The 20,031-nt window shown below is 44.8% G+C and overlaps 1 protein-coding gene across 2 annotated transcripts in view; it reads left to right on the forward strand.

The window, feature by feature from the left end:
- The window catches only part of LOC137351532 (3',5'-cyclic-AMP phosphodiesterase 4C-like), a 326,565-nt gene that overhangs the window by 16,260 nt on the left and 290,274 nt on the right, over nt 1-20,031 (forward strand). The window lies entirely within an intron of this gene.

Raw genomic sequence — 20,031 nt, forward strand, 5'->3', positions numbered from 1 at the left:
TTCGTTCATGGGATGTGGGCATCACTGGTTAGGACAGCATTTATTGCCCATCCTTAATTGCCCTTGAGAAGGTGGTGGTGGGCTGCCTTCTTGAACAGCTGAAGTCCATGTGGGATAGGTACACCCACAGTGCTGTTAGGAAGGGAGTTCCAGGATTTTGACCCAATGACAGTGAAGGAACGGCGATATAGTTCCAAGTCAGGATGGTGTGTGACTTAGAGGGGAACCTGCAAGTGGTGGTGTTCCCATACATCTGCTGCCCTTGTCCTTCTAGTTGGTAGAGGTCACGGGTTTGGAAGGTGCTGTTGAAGGAGCCTTGATGCTTTGCTGTGTGAGTATAGGCATCACATGGCAAGCACACTGCACTGTGAAACAACATTTAGTAATAACTGAAACAACAAGGGTTTGACGTTTTGTTTCAAGAAAGCTTTTAATGTTTTCTGTGTCTTTACATTTATCAGATTGTAAAAGCCAAGTCTCACTTCAGGGCAATCACTTACGCCAGTTGTGATAAGGTTGTTCTTGATTACATTGGAGCAATCAGAGTCTTTCATTATTGTATGTTTACAAAAGGTGCAAAGAGGGGAATTAAAAGGCACGATTCACCTAATTCCTGGAATAGCACCTTTCGCATTTTCAAGACATGCTCACATTGAAATGGAGCCATGTGTGTAAAATACAGACATGCTAACACCGTCATCTCATAAATCAAGAGACAATCTCTTAAAAATCAAGAGATCTAGTATAAAAATCATGAGTTGCCATTGTTTCCAATAGTCAACTAATATAAATTTACATTTGGGTAATAAATCTCATTGGTGGTTTATTTAATCTCTAACAGGACAGAGCTCTTTACACTACATCTGAAAATGCTTTACAAAAGACTTTTTAAAAAAAAAAAAAAAACCTACCTGTTATCCCCAGACACGTGAAAGAAGGATCCTACCTCCCACTACAGTAGAATCCTACAACACATTCAGCCCATCATGCTTGTGCTGGCTCTTTGAAAGAGCTATCCAATTAGTCCCACTCCCCTGCTCTTTCCGCATAGTACTGAAATTTTTTTTTGTCTTCGAGTATTTATCCAATTCCCTTTTGAAAGTTACTATTGAATCTGCTTCCACCGCCCTTTCAGGCAGTGCATTCCAGATCATGATCATGATTCATGTGGGAGAAATCAATGGAAGCGTATGCTGAAAGAGTTAGATGAAATAAGGTGAGAGGAGACCCACGTGGAGCATAAATGCTGGCCGAAAGACCCTGTTTCTATGCTGCAGACTTGATGCAACTCAATGCAACCTTCGTTTGGACCTATCCTGAAGGTCTAATTAGCCTTGGTGTTACGACCGAGGCGGGAGGAGTGCATTGTTTATTCTAGTTCCACTTCTCCATAGGTCACGACATATATTTAACTTTTTTCCTTACTGATTACAGTCAATCCTAAACTCTATTTTTCCCAGAATAAAACAGACCAACAAGGTTTCTTTAATAAACAACAAAATTATCAGTTTATTATAAAACAAGTTTTAACCAGTAATGAAGTAAAGCATAAACACACTGACTGAAATATTAAAGTTCCCTTTTTTACCTTAGCCCCTCACACTCACACATACACCGATTAACCAGAAAAATAAAAAGGATTTTTGTTTTAGAGCTCTGTTACAAAAAAAAGTTTAAAAAAAAAAAAACCCACTTGGGCTGAATACTTGCTCATTCTTGAAGAAAAAAAGAGATGTGGAACAATGTCCTTTCATTTTGGTTTGGCGTTCCAATTCAGTATAGACAGCGGTCAATGGGATCATCCTAGAACAGTTTTTTCCAGGCTATTTTGAAGATCAGTTTGGGTAGGCTTTCTAAGAAATGCAGAAGTTTCAGATAGGCCTTACAGCAGAGATGCAGCAGCAAGGGTTTCAGTTCCCACACATTCGATATGCAGGGTTTCTTCAAATACAGGAGGAAAGAGGGGACTGACACACTGGACACGCAGGGTTTCTTTCAAAGGAAAAGAAAGATGAGCTGGGTTTCCTTGGCAGTCAAAAATCAACTGTCTTTTTTTAACAATTCAAAGTGAAATCAAGAACATTCCATAAGTCAAGCCTCCTGACCTCAATCACTTCTCTGTAAACATCATCTTCTCCAAGTCAAGGTAACAAGCTCCCTGATGGTGTTTTATCTGAAAACAGGTGCCTTCCAGTAAGGGATTGTTTACAAGCCAAGTCCAGGAAGCCTTCTGATGACCTCTTTTTAAAAAAAAAAAACCCCACCAAGTTCAGCATCTCCAAGATTCCAGATGAATCAATGCCCATAATTCAACTATAAGTCCTTAAAACATATTTGACAAAAAATAGAAGCATTCTCATAACATCAGGCACTCCATCCTGGTGCACACTTGCAAAATTGGTGGGGCCGATCTCCCCTATAATTTCCAGCTGAGGGGCAACACCTTTGATGATTTTTAAAAGTGCTGTTTACTAACACAAGGAGGGCAATAATGTCAGGTATAGGAACCCTCGTGTAGATCCAGCTGAAATTGGTTTGGTACAGAACAGTGAATGAGCACTTCCTGGCCTGAATGACTCTTCACAACAACAACACGGGACACTGAGTGACTGAATATTGATATTGTGGCAAGCTTTTAAATCTTTTTTTCTACAAAGTTACATACCTGGTGGGAGGCTTTAACCACAGTGGAAAGTCCAGTGAACTCTGGCTTTGATTTGTATTTAGTCCCTAATAAACTGCAGGACTGTGTAAAACAATTCCTTCTGGTTTAACCTGGGGTGTACAACAACAACAACTACTTTAATTTCAACAGCGACCATTAAGATATGAAAATGGCCCGAGATACTTTAGAAATGGTAATTGGAAAATGAACAGCAAGGAAGGGAATAGGGTAGAAAGTTTAGCCAAAGAGATAGATTTTGGGAAGAGGAGCTAGAGAAAGTGAATTCCCAAGAACGGAGCTGATGCACTGTGACTGCTGGCTTTACTACCAATGAAATTGTCCCTTCTCTGCTGCCAACCGTTCAGCAATATGACTTGCTGAGATTGCTAGAGGGACTTAATTCTACATAGAAAGGGCATCACTCTGGATAACATCACATGTGTTGGCAGGTCTGGTAATGTCTGGAAAAGTGGAAACCAAATTGCACACAGTATGGTTTGAGAGCTATGGGGAAAGAGCAGTGGGCAAATAGGACTAATTGGATAGTTCTTTCAAACAGCTAGCGCTGGCACGATGGGCCACAGGAACAAAGAACAGTACAGCACAGGAACAGGAGGAGGCCATTCAGCCCCTTGAGCCTGTTCCGCCATTCAATGGGATGATGATTGATCTGTGACCTAACTCCATATATCTGCCTTTGTCACATATCCCTTGATTGCTTTTGTTAACAAAAATCTATCAATATCCATTTTAAAATTAACAATTGATTTAGCATCAATTGCCATTACCGAAGGGAATTCCAAAACTTCTACCACCCCTTGTGTGTAGAAGTGTTTCGAATTTCACTCCTGAAAGGTCTGGCTCTAATATTTAGACTATGCTCCCTAGTCCTAGACTCCCCAACCAGTGGAAATAGTTTCTCTCTATCTACCCTATCAGTTCTCCATAATATTTTGAAAACTTTGATTAAATCACCCTTACCCTTCTAAATTCCCAGGGAATACAACCCTAGCTTGTGTAATCTCTCCTCATAATTTAACCCTTGGAGTCCAAGGTATCATTTTGGAAATCTATGCTGCACTCCCTTCAAGGCCAATATATCCTTCCTAAAATCTGGTGTAGTGGATTATAATCCTAGCCCCTTTCTGGTGCTATCCTGGATCAAGTGTACTTCTCAGATGATCACTCTCACTTAAGGTTGAGAAAAACAGATCCTAAAGATACTTGAACTAACTCTCCCTAAAGGAAAGGAACCAGCTGCAAATTTTACTGTCCTCCTTTTTAACAAGTTTGAGCAAGATTATGATATTATAAGGGTCTGGGAATCTCTCCTCGGAAACGTATCTCCCCACCAAAGAGTGTGCGGAGACAAGTTTACTAGTTAGCGATACAGAAGACTATGTGAGACAATATAATTTCTAAATGTTATAGAAATTTATAAAAGAACCAAACATGTATTTCACAGTTGGTGAGACAGTCAATCGTAACTTTAATAGTTCCAGAAAAGAAAGAAAGTACAATATTATTTCTAGTAGAGAATCCAATTATTATATCTAAATATTGCTACCGTAAAATATTTAAGTAGGATATCATCAATTATTAAAGTAACATTTATCTCAAATCCCTGAGTACAAGACTAGAGAGTTAGTGAGATACTTCTGTCCCAGTTAAGGAGAGAGCAATCATCACCTTGCCCCAAAAGCCGTACCTCTACCTTGAGAGACATCGGAGCGAGTCCAACGAATCTAAAAATCCAATGTGTGGTTCTAATATTAATACAGTTTTCCAAGTTGCATAACTAATTTCTTATGTATGGGGGTGTTATCTCTTCTGCAAGTAAGTTTGACGCCCTTTATTTCCCAGTTAATGCTGATTCCTAAGAAAGGTGTATAACTATTAATTTCCAGGTAAAGTTAATGGTAAAGGTAATCTCATTGAAGCATGCAAAATTCTTACAGAGCCCGACATGGTTCATGCAGGAAGGATGTTGCCTCTGGCTGGGGCTTCTAGAACTAGTGGCCACAGTCTCAGAATAAGGGACAGGCCATTTCGGACTGAGTTGAGGAGGAATTTCTTCACTCAGAGGGTGGTGTATTTGTGGAATTCTCTATGCCAGAGGGCTGTGGAGGTTCCATCATTGAGTATGTTCAAAACTGAGATCGATAGGTTTCTAGATATTAAAGCTAAGGAGGGATATGGGGATAGTGCAGGAAAATGGCTTTGAGGCAGAAGATCAGCCATGATCGAGTTGAATGGCTCGAGGGGCTGAATGGCCTACTCCTGCTCCAATTTCCTACGTCAAGCACAGTTAGATGACTAATCAGTTTTTGGGTTTGGTTAGTTTTATGAAAAATTCAGTTGACTGTGGTTTAGGGCTGTCAGCATAAAACCACAAACTATTACGCTGTAGTAGCATTCATGACAGTTTTGTTATCAATTGTTTACTGTGTGCTGAGTTTTGTGACATAAGGGAGCAAATGCCTCTTATCAGAAGCTGCCTTTATGGTTCGAAGATGAGGCAAGACTTTTTTCACTGAGGCTTTTAGTATTCTAGAAATGAACTTTTTAAACCTTTTTCGGCAGACAAACCCTTTTTTAAATTCCTCATTCACAGGAAAATAATTCTTTTAACCTTATAACCCGTCATTATGGCTGGATTCTGAACTGCTCACATTACTCCAGGTGTGCTCTAACCAGGGCTTTGTTTAACTGAAACATGACTTCTTCCCCCTTGTATTCTAGTCCTCCAGATATAAAGGCCAACATTCCATTAGCCTTTGATTATATTTTATACCTGTCCATGACATATAAATGATTTATGTTCCTGGACACCCAAGACTCTTCAAACCTCCAATGTTTCCAGCTTTTCACCAAGTGGCCTCCTTTTGTACTGTATGATTCTAAGATTCCACTAACAGCAGTGAGGTAATGACCAGATAGTATGTTTTTATTAAATGATGTTTGCTGAGAGATATGTCTTGGTCCAAAATAACCATGAAGCTGTTGAATTGTGGTGCAATCCCTAATTGGTTCACTAACGCACTTCAGAAAATGGAACCAGTTACCCTGATGCAGTCCAGCTTACATGTGACTCCAGTCCCACATGCATTACTGACTCTTAATTCCCTCAGGGCAAATGGAAAAGGATAATAACTGTGTCACACATCCCATGCCGCAGATATTAAAAATCAAATGAACAGTGAGAATTTAATAAGCAACAACAGAGAAAACAGCCACTGTGCTTTCCCTCTCCTTCACCCAGGGGCTTTGAAGCAGATTTAGTGACCCTGACTGCTTCCTCCAACTAAGAACATAAGAAATAGGAGCAGGGGGTGGGTCATTCAGCCCCTTGAGCCTGCTTCGACATTCAATAAGGTTGTGGCTGATCTTCTACCCCAAATCCACTAATTCCCTTAGTACCCAAAAACCTGCCAATCTCTGTCCTGGATAAACTCAACAACTGATCATCCATACCCCTCTAGAGTAGAGATTTTCAAATATTCACAACCCTCTGAGTGAAGAAATTTCTCCTCATCTCCATCCGGCAACCCCTAGTTCTAGACTCACCAGCCAGAGAAAACATCCTCCCAGCACCTACCCTGTCAAGCCCCTTATACCACTTTGGATACTGTTGGGGAGGGGTGGGGGGGGGGGGGGATATGACCTCCCAGGGGAAAGCAGCAACAGCCAAGTTCGTGGCACCATGGAGGGCTCTGCTGCACAGGATGGGAGGAAAAGGGGTGGAAGAGCTGTAGTGATAGGGGCTTCTATAGTAAGGAGTGCAGATAGGCATTTCTGTGGCTGCAAACGTGACTCCAGAATGGTATGTTGTCTCCCTGGTGCTAGGGTCAAGGAGGTCACAGAGCTGCTGCAGGACATTCTGAAGGGGGAGGGTGGGCAGTCAGAGGTTGTGATACACATTGGTACCAATGACATAGGTAGAAAGAGAGATGAGGTCCTGCAACAAGAATTTAGGGAGCTAGGTAGCAGATTAAAAAGCAGGTTGTAATCTCTGGATTACTCCCTGTGCCACATGCTAGCGAGTATAGCAATAGGAGGATAGAGCAGATGAATGCGTGACTGAGGAGATGGTGCAGGAGGGAGGGCTTTAGTTTCCTGGATCACTGGGTCTGTTTCTGGCAAAGGTGGGACCTGTACAAGTTGGACGGGTTGCACGTGAACTGGAATGGGACCAACATCCTTGCTGGGAGGTTTGCTAGTGCTGTTGTGGCGGAGGGGGGTGGGGGGGTGGTTTAAACTAATTTGGCAGGGGGATGGGATACAGAGTGGAGGTACAGTAGGAGGTGAGGCACAGGCAAATATAGAAGAGAAACTGAGTCAGTCTGGAAGACAGAGTCAATATAGACCTGTTAAGGCACAAGTGAAAAACGCAAGGCTGGATTGCATATACTTTAATGCAAGGAGTCTTACTAATAAGGCAGATGAATTGAGAGCATTGATTAGCACATGGGATTAGGATATTATTGCTACCACAGAGACATGGCTGAGGGAGGAGAAGGACTGGCAACTCAATATTCCAGGGCATAGAATCTTCAGGCATGATAGGGGAGGGGATAAAAGAGGAGGTGGCATTGCACTGTTGATCAAGGAGTCAATTACTGCAGTAAGGAGGGATGATATCTTGGAAGGTTCCTCAGATGAGGCCATATGAGTAGAACTTAAGAACAAAAGGGAGGCAATCACTTGGCTGGGAGTGTACTACAGGCCTCCAAACAGTCAGGGAGAGATAGAGGAATAGATATGTAGGCAAATCTCAGAGGTGTAAAAATAATCGGGTAATAATAGGGGATTTCAACTCGCCTAATATCAACTGGGATAGTCTTAGTGCAAAAGGCTTAAAGGGGGCGGAATTCTTAAAATGCATACAGGAGAGCTTTTTGAGCCAGTACGTAGAAAGTCCTACAAGAGAAGGGGCAGTACTGGACCTAATCCTAGGGAATGAAGCTGGACAAGTGGTAGAAGTACCAGTGGGGAGCATTTCGGGGATAGTGACCATAACTCTGTAAGATTTAAGCTAGTTATGGAAAAGGACAAAGACGGGCCTTAATAGTGGTACTGAATTGGGGGAAGGCCGATTTCAATTTGATAAAACAGGATCTGGCCAAAGTGGACTGGGAGCAGCTACTTGTAGGAAAGTCGATATCAGGCCAGTGGGAGGCATTCAAAGAGGAAATAGTGAGAGTTCAGGGCCAACATGTTCCCATTAAGGTCATGGGTAGGACCATCGAGTCCGGGAACCCTGGATGTCAAGGGAGATAGAGTATTGGATCGGGGAAAAAAAGGAGGCTTATGGCAGATTCGGAGCACTGAAAACAGCGGAGGCATTAGAGGAGTATAGAAAGTGTAGGGGGGTACTTAAAGTAATTAAGAGAGCGAAGAGGGGACGTGAAAAAACATTGGCAGTCAATATAAAGAAAAATCCTAAGACGTTTTATAAGTATATTAAGGGCAAGAGAATAACCAGGGATAGAGCAGGGCCCATTAGGGACCAAAGTGGCAATCTGTGTGTGGAGCCGGAGGACATAGGTGAGATTTTAAATGATTACTTTTCATCTGTTTTCACTGTGGAGAACGACGATGTAGGTGTGGAGATCAGGGAGAGGGATTGCGATATACTTGAACATATTAACATAGAAAGGGAGGAAGTATTAGATGCTTTAGCGGGCTTTAAAGTGGATAAATCCCCAGGCCCAGATGAGATGTATCCCAGGCTGTTGTGTGAGGCAAGGTAGGTGATAGCAGGGGCTCTGACACAAATTTTCAAATCCTCTCTGGCCACAGGAGAGGTACCAGAGGATTGGAGGACTGCGAATGTGGTAACATTATTCAAGAAGGGTAGCAGAGATAAACCAGGTAATTACAGGCTGGTGAGTCTAACATCAGTGGTTGGGAAACTATCGGAAATAATTCTGAGGGACAGGATTAATCTCCACTTGGAGAGGGAGGGAATAATCAGATAGTCAGCATGGCTTTGTCAGGGGGAGATCGTGTTTAACTAACTTGATTGAATTTTTCGAGGCAGTGACTAGATGTACAGATGAGGGTAAGGCAGTTGATGTAGTCTACATGGACTTCAGTAAGGCTTTTGATAAGGTCCCGCATGGGAGATTGGTTAAGAAGGTAAGAGCCCATGGGATCCAGGGCAATTTGGCAAATTGGATCCAAAATTAGCTTGGTGGCAGGAAACAGAGGGTAATGGTTGAGGGTTGCATTTGCAAGTGGAAGCCTGTGACCAGTGGTGTACCACAGGGATCGGTGCTGGGACCCTTGCTGTTTGTAGTATACATTAATGATTTAGACATGAATATAGGAAGTATGAACAGTAAGTTCACAGATGACATGAAAATTGGTGGTGTCGTAAATAGTGAGGAGGAAAGCCTTAGATTACAGGACGATATAGCTGGGCTGGTAAGATGGGCAGAGCTGTGGCAAATGAAATTTAATCCTGAGAAGTGTGAGGTAATGCATTTTGGGAGGACTAACAAGGCAAGCGAATATACAATGGATGGTAGGACCCTAGGAAGTACAAAGGGTCAGAGGGACCTTGGTGTACTTGCCCATAGATCACTGAAGGCAGCAGCACAGGTAGATAAGGTGGTTAGGAAGGCATATGGGATAATTGCCTTTATTAGCTGAGGCATCGAATATAAGAGCAGGGAGGTTATGATGGAGCTGTATAAAACACTAGTTAGGCCACAGCTGGAGTACTGTGTACAGTTCTGGTCACCACACTATAGGAAGGGTGTGATTGCACTGGAGAGGGTGCAGAGGAGATTCACCAGGATGTTGCCTGGGCTGGAGTATTTCAGCTATGAAGAGAGACTGAAAAGGCTAGGGTTGTTTTCCTTAGAGCAGAGAAGGATGAGGGGGGACATGATTGAGGTAGACAAAGTTATGAGGGGCATTGATAGGTTAGATAGGAAGTGACTTTTTCCCTTAGTGGAGGGGTCAATAACCAGGGGGCATAGATTTAAGGTAAGGGACAGGATGTTTAGAGTGGATTTGAGGAAAAAAAATTTCACCCAGAGAGTGGTTGGAATCTGGAACGCACTGCCTGAAGGGGTGGTAGAGGCAGGAACACTCACAACATTTAAGAAGTATTTAGATGAGCACTTGAAACGCCATAGCATACAAGGCTACAGGCCAAGTGCTGGAAAATGGAATTAGAATAGATAGGTGCTTGATGGCCGGCACCGACACCGACACGATGGGCCGAAGGGCCTGTTTCTGTGCTGTATAACTCTATGACTCTAAATGTTTCAATTAGATCACCTAATTTCTCGAAAATATAAGCTTTAGTCTCCTCAATTTCTCCTCCTAGGACAACCTTCTCGTTAGTTAATAAAAGCAAAATACTGCAGATTCTGGAACAATACTCTGGTCTGGCAGCATCTGTGGAGAGAACAACAGAGTTAACATTTCAGGTCTGTGACCTTTCATCAGAGCCTTCTCACTAACACAGTCCCTGGTTGGAACCTAGCAACTTGTGATGTTTGGTTTGGATGTGTCAGGTTTGCTGTGTGGGTGGCATGTTTACCTCCACATCAGGAGATTGTAGGTTCAAGTCCCAGTCTATGACTTAACAATGTAATAATTTAAGCTGGTACTGAAATGCTGCATTGTCAGACAGAGGCTGGCCTTTGGGGTAGTATTACATTGAGGCCCCAGCTGACAGTTCAGGTTTGTTTTTTTAAATTAATTCTGATGATGTGGTTGTCACTGGCAAGGCTGGTATTTATTGTCCATCCACTAGTTGCCCCTTGAAGATGGTGGTGAGCCTTTTGCGTGTCGGAGCTGCACCCATCCAGGCACGTGTAGAGTATTACATCACACTCTTGACTTATGCCTTGTAGATGGTGGGCAGACTTTGGGAAGTCAGGCAATGAGCCAATCACAGCAGAATACCCAGCCTCCAACCTACTCTGATTACCACGGCATTTATGTGGCAGGTCCAGTTAGGTTTCTGGTCAGCGGTGACTCCCAGGATGTGGATTCAGTGATGGTAATGCCATTGAGTGTCATGGAGAGGTGGTTAGACTGTCTTGTTGGAGATGGTCCTTGCCAGGCACTTGTGTGTAAAGGAATTTATCACACTATTGGAAGGGGGTGGGGGGGGGAATGGGAGTTTGCCTAGTTTGTTGGTTGCCATTCAAAGAACAAAGAAAATTACAGCACAGGAACAGGCCCTTCGGCCCTCCAAGCCTACGCCGATCCAAATCCTCTAACTAAACCTGTCGCCTATTTTCTAAGGGTCTGTATCTCTTTACTTCCTGCCCATTCATGTATCTGTCTAGATACATCTTAAAAGACGCTATCATGCCCGCGTCTACTACCTCCGCTGGCAATGCGTTCCATGCACCCACCACCCTCTGCATAAAGAACTTTCCACGCATATCCCCCCTAAACTTTTCCCCTCTCACTTTGAACTCGTGACCCCTAGTAATTGAATTCCCCACTCTGGGGGAAAAAGCTTCTTGCTATCCACCCTGTCTATACCTCTCATGATTTTGTACACCTCAATCAGGTCCCCCCTCAACCTCCGTCTTTCTAATGAAAATAATCCTAATCTACTCAACCTCTCTTCATAGCTAGCGCCCTCCATACCAGGCAACATCCTGGTGAACCTCCTCTGCACCCTCTCCAAAGCATCCACATCCTTTTGGTAATGTGGCAACCAGAACTGCACGCAGTATTCCAAATGTGGCCGAACCAAAGTCCTATACAACTGTAACATGATCTGCCAACTCTTGTACTCAATACCCCGTCCGATGAAGGAAAGCATGCCGTATGCCTTCTTGACCACTCTATTTACCTGCGTTGCCACCTTCAGGGAACAATGGACCTGAACACCCAAATCTCTCTGTACATCAATTTTCCCCAGGACTTTTCCATTTACTGTACAGTTCACTCTTGAATTGGATCTTCCAAAATGCATCACCTCGCATTTGCCCTGATTGAACTCCATCTGCCATTTCTCTGCCCAACTCTCCAGTCTATCTATATTCTGCTGTATTCTCTGACAGTCCCCTTCACTATCTGCTACTCCACCAATCTTAGTGTCGTCTGCAAACTTGCTAATCAGACCACCTATACTTTCCTCCAAATCATTTATGTATATCACAAACAACAGTGGTCCCAGCACGGATCCCTGTTGAACACCACTGGTCACACGTCTCCATTTTGAGAAACTCCCTTCCACTGCTACTCTCTGTCTCCTGTTGCCCAGCCAGTTCTTTATCCATCTAGCTAGTACACCTTGGACCCCATGCGCCTTCACTTTCTCCATCAGCCTACCATGGGGAGCCTTATCAAACGCCTTACTGAAGTCCATGTATACGACATCTACAGCCCTTCCCTCATCAATCAACTTTGTCACTTCCTCAAAGAATTCTATTAAGTTGGTAAGACATGACCTTCCCTGCACAAAACCATGTTGCCTATCACTGATAAGCCCATTTTCTTCCAGATGGGAATAGATCCTATCCCTCAGTATCTTCTCCAGCAGCTTCCCTACCACTGACGTCAGGCTCACTGGCCTATAATTACCTGGATTATCCCTGCTACCCTTCTTAAACAAGGGGACAACATTAGCAATTCTCCAGTCCTCCGGGACCTCACCCGTGTTTAAGGATGTTGCAAAGATATATGTTAAGGCCCCAACTATTTCCTCTCTCGCTTCCCTCAGTAACCTGGGATAGATCCCACCCGGACCTGGGGACTTGTCCACCTTAATGCCTTTTAGAATACCCAACACTTCCTCCCTCCTTATGCCAACTTGACCTAGAGTAATCAAACATCTGTCCCTAACCTCAACATCCGTCATGTCCCCCTCCTCGGTGAATACCGATGTAAAGTACTCATTTAGAATCCCACCCATTTTCTCTGACTCCACGCATAACTTTCCTCCTTTGTCCTTGAGTGGGCCAATCCTTTCTCTAGTTACCCTCTTGCTCCTTATATATGAATAAAAGGCTTTGGGATTTTCCTTAACCCTGTTTGCTAAAGATATTTCATGACCCCTTTTAGCCCTCTTAATTCCTCGTTTTAGATTGGTCCTACATTCCCGATATTCTTTCAAAGCTTCATCTTTCTTCAGCCGCCTAGACCTTATGTATGCTTCCTTTTTCCTCTTAGCTAGTCTCACAATTTCACCTGTCATCCATGGTTCCCTAATCTTGCCATTTCTATCCCTCATTTTCACAGGAACATGTCTCTCCTGCACGCTAATCAACCTCTCTTCAAAAGACTCCCACATATCAAATGTGGATTAACCTTCAAACAGCTGCTCCCAATCTACATTCCCCAGCTCCTGCCGTTTTTTGGTATAGTTGGCTTTCCCCCAATTTAGCACTCTTCCTTTAGGACCACTCTCGTCTTTTTCCATGAGTATTCTAAAACTTACGGAATTGTGATCACTATTCCCAAAGTAGTCCCCTACTGAAACTTCAACCACCTGGCCGGGCTCATTCCCCAACACCAGGTCCAGTATGGCCCCTTCCCGAGTTGGACTATTTACATACTGCTCTAGAAAACCCTCCTGGATGCTCCTTACAAATTCTGCTCCATCTAGACCTCTAACACTAAGTGAATCCCAGTCAATGTTGGGAAAATTAAAATCTCCTATCACCACCACCCTGTTGCTCCGACATCTTTCCATAATCTGTTTACATATTTGTACCTCTATCTCACGCTCGCTGTTGGGAGGCCTGTAGTACAGCCCCAACATTGTTACCGCACCCTTCCTATTTCTGAGTTCTGCCCATATTGCCTCACAGCTCGAGTCCTCCATAGTGCATTCCTTCAGCACAGCTGTGATATCCTCTTTGACCAGTAATGCAACTCCTCCACCCCTTTTTCCTCCCTCTCTATCCCTCCTGAAGCATCGGTATCCTGGGATATTTAGTTGCCAATCATTCCCTTCCCTTCACCAAGTCTCAGTAATAGCAATAAGATCATACTCCCAGGTACTAATCCAAGCCCAATTCATAAATCAATATCCAATCAGGAGTGAAACCAGGAAGCATTTTTTCACATAAATCTGAAACTCTTTCCCCAAAAGGCTATGGATGCTGGGGGAGGGGGTGGGGGGAAAAGTGAAAGTGAAATTTTCAGGATTGAGATTGATTTTGTTGGGTAATGGTATCAAGGGATATAGAGCAAGGATGGGTAAATGGAGTTCAGGTATAGATTGGGCATGATCTCAATGAACGGCAGAACAGACTCAAGGGGTTGAATGGCTACCTTCTGTTCCAATGTTCCTGTACATACAGACCTGCCCTCTTCACACGGACCACAATCCATTGCAGCCCAGGCAAGATGATAGGCTTGTCATGGGGGATGTTTTGGTGTGAACTCCCATCCAACACTGCAGCAGCTCATCGAAACACACCAGGTGAGCAGCTATAATGGGACTTGGGTGTCCATGTGTTAGGGCAGAGACACACCCGCCTGAGTCACGGCTGCTGACCGATGTTCATGGCTACCTGCTAGACAATTACGTTTTGTGGACATAGGACAGACTGAGGATGCAAGTTATGAGAATCTGGAACTCGCTACCAAAGGGAGGCTAATAGCGTAGACACGTTTAAGAGGAAACTCAATGAGGGCGAATAGATGGGGTGAGATGAAGTCGGATGGGAGGAGGTTCACGTGGAGCATAAACATGGCATGGACCAGGTGGGCCGAATGGCCTGTTTCTGTGCTGTAAAATTCTATGTAAATGCTCAGGTGTTGACCTTCAATCCCTGCTATGCTGCTGGAAGTGCAATGGGAGTGGGAACTCTCAACTTTCAGTCTGGACTGTTGGTGACCCTGTCCTAAATTACCTCAAAAAGGGATCACCGCACCCTCGTTGTTTATGGTGCACCCTGGACTTCTGCCCAGCAGGAACCCAGGGATATCAGAGCAGTACCTCCCTGATCTGTGCAGTGTCAGCCATGGCTCAGTGGGTAACACCCTCACCTCTGAGTCAAGAAGTCATGGTCTCAAGGCACCCCATCCCCCATACGCCCCTGTGAGCTGCCCCTGGAGCAGGGATGGGAATCCACAGTAAAGGCCTGCTATCCGACCTGAACTTGGGACCCGACGTGTCAGGTTCGTGTCGGGCTGGGTCGCACTTCTGGGTCCGGCATTCGGGCTTGGGTCGGGTCGGGCCGGATCTGACACGCTCTATCACCACCTCAGGAAAGTGCCTTTAATGTTAATTTACTTTTTGGACTTTAAAGGTGGTTTTGCTACAATTATTTTAAGCTTGTGCAGGTAAGCAACAAAGTGAAAAACGGAATATAGGTTAACTGACAGTTGGGTCGGGCGTGGGAAAAAATGAAAGGACTCGGGCCGGGTCTGGCTCGGGGTCGGATGGGGTTCTGTCGGGCTCGGGTCGTGTCTCAGTTGCAGACCCGAGCAGGCCTCTAATCCACAGCTCTCCTGCAATGTCCAACTGAGACTGGCTGATCAGATCCTGCCCCCACCCCCTGTGCCTCTGTGGTTTGTAGTTATTTATAAGAAAAACGAGGTGACATTTAGAAAGAAGTCTGTGGGATGTGAAAAAAAACAACTCAAAGTCACTCTGTTGGGCTGTCCTTGACCTTGTATCATGTGGAGGGGATTTGCTGCAGCTAAACTGCCGCTCTGTGTACACAGTTAGAACTTGTGGAATGTCAAGATTCTCCACCGCACGCTGAGACTCGGGCAGCTGATGGCCAAAGCAGAAAACAGAGATAGTGCTTTTAATATGAAAGGGGCTTTAAAGAGAAAAAATAAACCAACAGTTGTCTCAGAGTGGATTCAAATAATCAAAAGTAAAAAGAAACGGTACACTGGATTCAAATGTAGAATCGTAGAGCACGGAAGGAGGCCTTTCAGCCCATCACGTCTGTGACATCTCTTTCAAAGAACTATCCAGTCCCACTCCCCCGCTCTATTCCCCACAACCTGCACATTTCTCCTTTTCACGTATATCTCGAATTCCATTTTGAAAGTTACTATTGAATCTGCTTCCACTGCCCTTTCAGGCAGCGCGTTCCAGATCACAACAACTCACTGTGTAAAAAGAATTCTCCTCATGGTTCTTTCTTCAATCTGTGTCCTCTAGTTACTGACCCTCCTGCCAGTGGAAACAATTTCTCCTTATTCATTCTATCAAAATCCCTCATGATTTTGAACATCTCCAGCAGATCCTCATTGAGTATGTTCAAGACAGAGATCGATAGATTTCTAGATATTAAAGGTATCAAGGGATATGGGGATTGTGAGGGAAAATGGCGTTGAGGTAGAATCAGCCATGATCTAGTTGAATGGCAGAGCAGGCTTGAGGGGCCGAATGGCCTACTCCTGCTCCTATGTTCGTAATCTTAATGTAGTTAGTAACTCCAAGTGTTGAAGGTATGCTGCTCAGCTCAACAGTCAAAGCGCTTTGGCTGTTTTACTACATTAAAGGCACTATAGAAATGCACATTGATGCTATTGTTGTTGTAAAGCAGAACAATGAGTAATAGAACAAGGTAAATTTGTTAACTCTGTTTCTCTCTCCACAGATGCTGCCTGACTTGAGTATTTTCAGCATTTTACATTTTAATTTTAGATTTCTAGCATTCATAGTATTTTGCTTTTATATTAGACTCTAAATATAAGATAGTTACTAATAAATCCAATTGGAAAATATGGAGTAATTTCTTTACTCAGGCAGTGTTCAGAATTTGGAACTCGCTACCACAGGAAGTGGTTGAGGCAAATAGCATTTAATTTCCTTTTGAAAGCATCTATGAGTACATGAGAGAAAGGGAATAGAAAGATACACTGAAATGTATGGGATAGGTGGAATGGGCAGAGACTCGTGTGGAGTATGAATGTCAGTACAGATTGGTGGGCTGAATGGCCTGTTTCAGCACTGCATATCAATGTAAATATGTGGTTTCACTGTGTTGAATCAAGACTCATTGTACCGTGGAGATTAAGGAGTAATCTAATTGAGCGAGTTGGAAACCCGAAGATAAACAGATGGAGAGAGAGAGAGAGACTGACATTCAAAAATGATTCCAATCTAATTGATGTGTTTAATATGATCAAAGGAGTTGGATAATTTCCTCTGGTGGGGCAGGGGTGTGTGTGGGGGGAAGTCACGAACAAGGGAGCATAAACTTAAAATTCGAGCCAGGCCGTTCAGGGGTGATGTCAGGAAGCACTTATTCACACAAAGGGGAGTGGAAATCTGGAACTCTCTCTCTCTCTCCTCAAAGAGCTGTTGAGGCTGGAAGTCAACTGAAAATTTCAAAAATGAGATTGATAGATGTTTGTTGGGTGAGGGTATTTTTATTTATTCATTCATGGAATGGAGGCGTCACTGGCCAGGCCAGCATTTATTGCCCATCCCTAAATGCCCTTGAGAATGTGGTGGTGAGCTGCCTTCTTGAACCGCTGCAGTCCATTTGGGGTAGGTACACCCACAGTGCTGTTAGGAAGGGAGTTCCAGGATTATGATCCAGTGACAGTGAAGGAACGGCGATATAGTTCCAAGTCAGGATGCTGTGTGACTTGGAGGGGAAATTGCAGGTGGTAGTGTTCCCATGCATTTGCTGCCCTTGTCCTTCTAGGTGCTAGAGGTCGCGGGTTTGGAAGGTGCTGTCTAAGGAGCCTTGGTGCATTGCTGCAGTGCATCTTGTAGATGGTACACACTGCTGCCACTGTGCGTCGGTGGTAGAGGGAGTGAATGTTTGTAGATGGGGCGCCAATCAAGCGGGCTGCTTTGTCCTGGATGGTGTTGAGCTTCTTGAGTGTTGTTGGAGCTGCACCCATCCAGCCAAGTGGAGAGTATTCCATCATACTCCTGACTTGTGCCTTGTAGATGGTGGACAGGCTTTGGGGAGTCAGGAGGTGAGTTACTCACCTCAGGATTCCTAGCCTCTGACCTGCTCTTGTAGCCACGGTATTTATATGGCTACTCCAGTTCAGTTTCTGGTCAATAGTAGCCCCTAGGATGTTGATTGTCGGGGATTCAGCGATGCTAATGCCATTGAATGTCAAGGGGAGATGGTTAGATTTTCTCTTGTTGGAGATGGTCATTGCCTGGCACTTGTGTTGCGCGAATGTTACTTGCCACTTATCAGCCCAAGCCTGGATGTTGTCTAGGTCTTGCTGCATTTCTACACTGACTGCTTCAGTATCTGAGGAGTCACGAATGGTGCTGAACATTGTGCAATCATCAGCGAACATCCCCACTTCTGACCTTATGATTGAAGGAAGGTCATTGATGAAGCAGCTGAAGATGGTTAGGCCTAGGACACTAGCCTGAGGAACTCCTGCCGTGATGTCCTGGAGCTCAGATGATTGACCTCCAACAACCACAACCATCTTCCTTTGCGCTAAGTATGACTCCAGCCAGCGGAGAGTTTTCCTCCTGATTTCTATTGACCTCAGTTTTGCTAGGGCTCCTTGATGCCATACTCGGTCAAATGCTGCCTTGATGTCACACTCACCTCACCTCTTGATTTCAGCTCTTTTGTCCGTGTCTGAACCAAGGCTGTAATGAGGTCAGGAGCTGAGTGGCCCTGGCGAACCCAAATTGAGCGTCACTGAGCAGGTTATTGCTAAGCAACTGCCGCTTGATGGCACTGTTGATGACACCTTCCATCACTTTACTGATGATTGAGAGTAAGCCGATGGGGCGATAATTGGCCGGGTTGGACTTTTCCTGCTTTTTGTGTACAGGACATACCTGGGCAATTTTCCACATTGCAGGGTAGATGCCAGTGTTGTAGCTGTACTGGAACAGCTTGGCTAGGGGCGCTGCAAGTTCTGGAGCACAGGTCTTCAGTACTATTGCCGGAATATTGTCAGGGCCCATAGCTTTTGCAGTATCCAGTGCCTTCATTCGTTTCTTGATAACACGCGGAGTGAATCGAATTGGCTGAAGACTGGCATCTGTGATGCTGGGGACTTCAGGAGGAGGCCGAGATGGATCATCAACTTGGCACTTCTGGCTGAAGATTGTTGCAAATGCTTCAGCCTTATCTTTCGCACTGATGTGCTGGGCTCCCCATCACTGAGGATGAGGATATTTGTGGAGCCACCTCCTCCAGTTAGTTGTTTAATTGTCCACCACCATTTATGGCTGGATGTGGCAGGACTGCAGAGCTTAGATCTGATTTGCTGGTTATGGGATCGCTTAGCTCTGTCTATCACATGTTGCTTATGCAGTTTGGCATGCAAGTAGTCCTGTGTTGTAGCTTCACCAGGTTGACACCTCATTTTGAGGTATGCCTGGTGCTGCTCCTGGCATGCCTTCCTGCACTCTTCATTGAATCAGGGTTGGTCTCCTGGCTTGATGGTAATGGTACAGTGGGGGATATGCCGGGCCATGAGGTTACAGATTGTGGTTGAGTACAATTCTACTGCTGCTGATGGCCCACAGCGCCTCATGGATGCCCAGTTTTGCACTGCTAGATCTGTTTGAAATCTTTCCCATTTAGCACAGTGTTAGTGCCACACAACACGATGGACGGTATCCTCAATGTGAAGGCAGGACTTCGTCTCCACAAGGACTGTGCGGTGGTCACTCCTACCAATACTGTCATGGACAGAAGCATCTGCAGCAGGCAGATTGGTGAGGACGAGGTCAAGTATGTTTTTCCCTCGTGTTGGTTCCCCCACCACCTGCCGCAGACCCAGTCTCGCAGCTATGTCCTTTAGGACTCGGCCAGCTCGGTCAGTAGTGATGCTACAGAGCCACTCTTGGTGATGGACATTGAAGTACCCCACCCAGAGTACATTTTGTGCCCTTGCCACCCTTCGTGCTTCCTCCAAGTGGTGTTCAGCATGGAGGAGTACTGAGTCATCAGCTGAGGGAGGGCGGTAGGTGGTAATCAGTAGGAGGTTACCTTGCCCATGTTTGACCTGATGCCATGAGACTCCTCCCTACTGTATACCAGTGTGCTACCACCTCTGGTGAGTCTGTCCTGCTGGTGGGACAGGACATACCCGGGGATGGTGATGGCAGTGTCTGGGACATTGTCTATAAGGTATGATTCTGTCAGTATGACTATGTCAGGCTGATGTTTGACTAGTCTGTGTGACAGCTCTCCCAACTTTGGCACAAGCCCCCAGATGTTAGTAAGGAGGACTTTGCGGGGTCGACAGGGCTGGGTTTGCCGTTGTTGTTTCAGTTGCCTAGGTCGATGCTGGATGGTCCGTCTGGTTTCATTCCTTTTTATTGACTTCGTAGCGGTTAGATACAACTGAGTGGCTTGCTCGGCCATTTCAGAGGGCATTTAAGAGTTAACCACATTGCTGTGGTTATTAAGGGTTACAAAACTCAGGTGGGCAGATGGAGTGCAGATACAGATCAGCCA

This window comes from Heterodontus francisci, chromosome 36, assembly GCF_036365525.1.
Source record: "Heterodontus francisci isolate sHetFra1 chromosome 36, sHetFra1.hap1, whole genome shotgun sequence".
Classification (NCBI taxonomy): Eukaryota; Metazoa; Chordata; class Chondrichthyes; order Heterodontiformes; family Heterodontidae; genus Heterodontus; species Heterodontus francisci.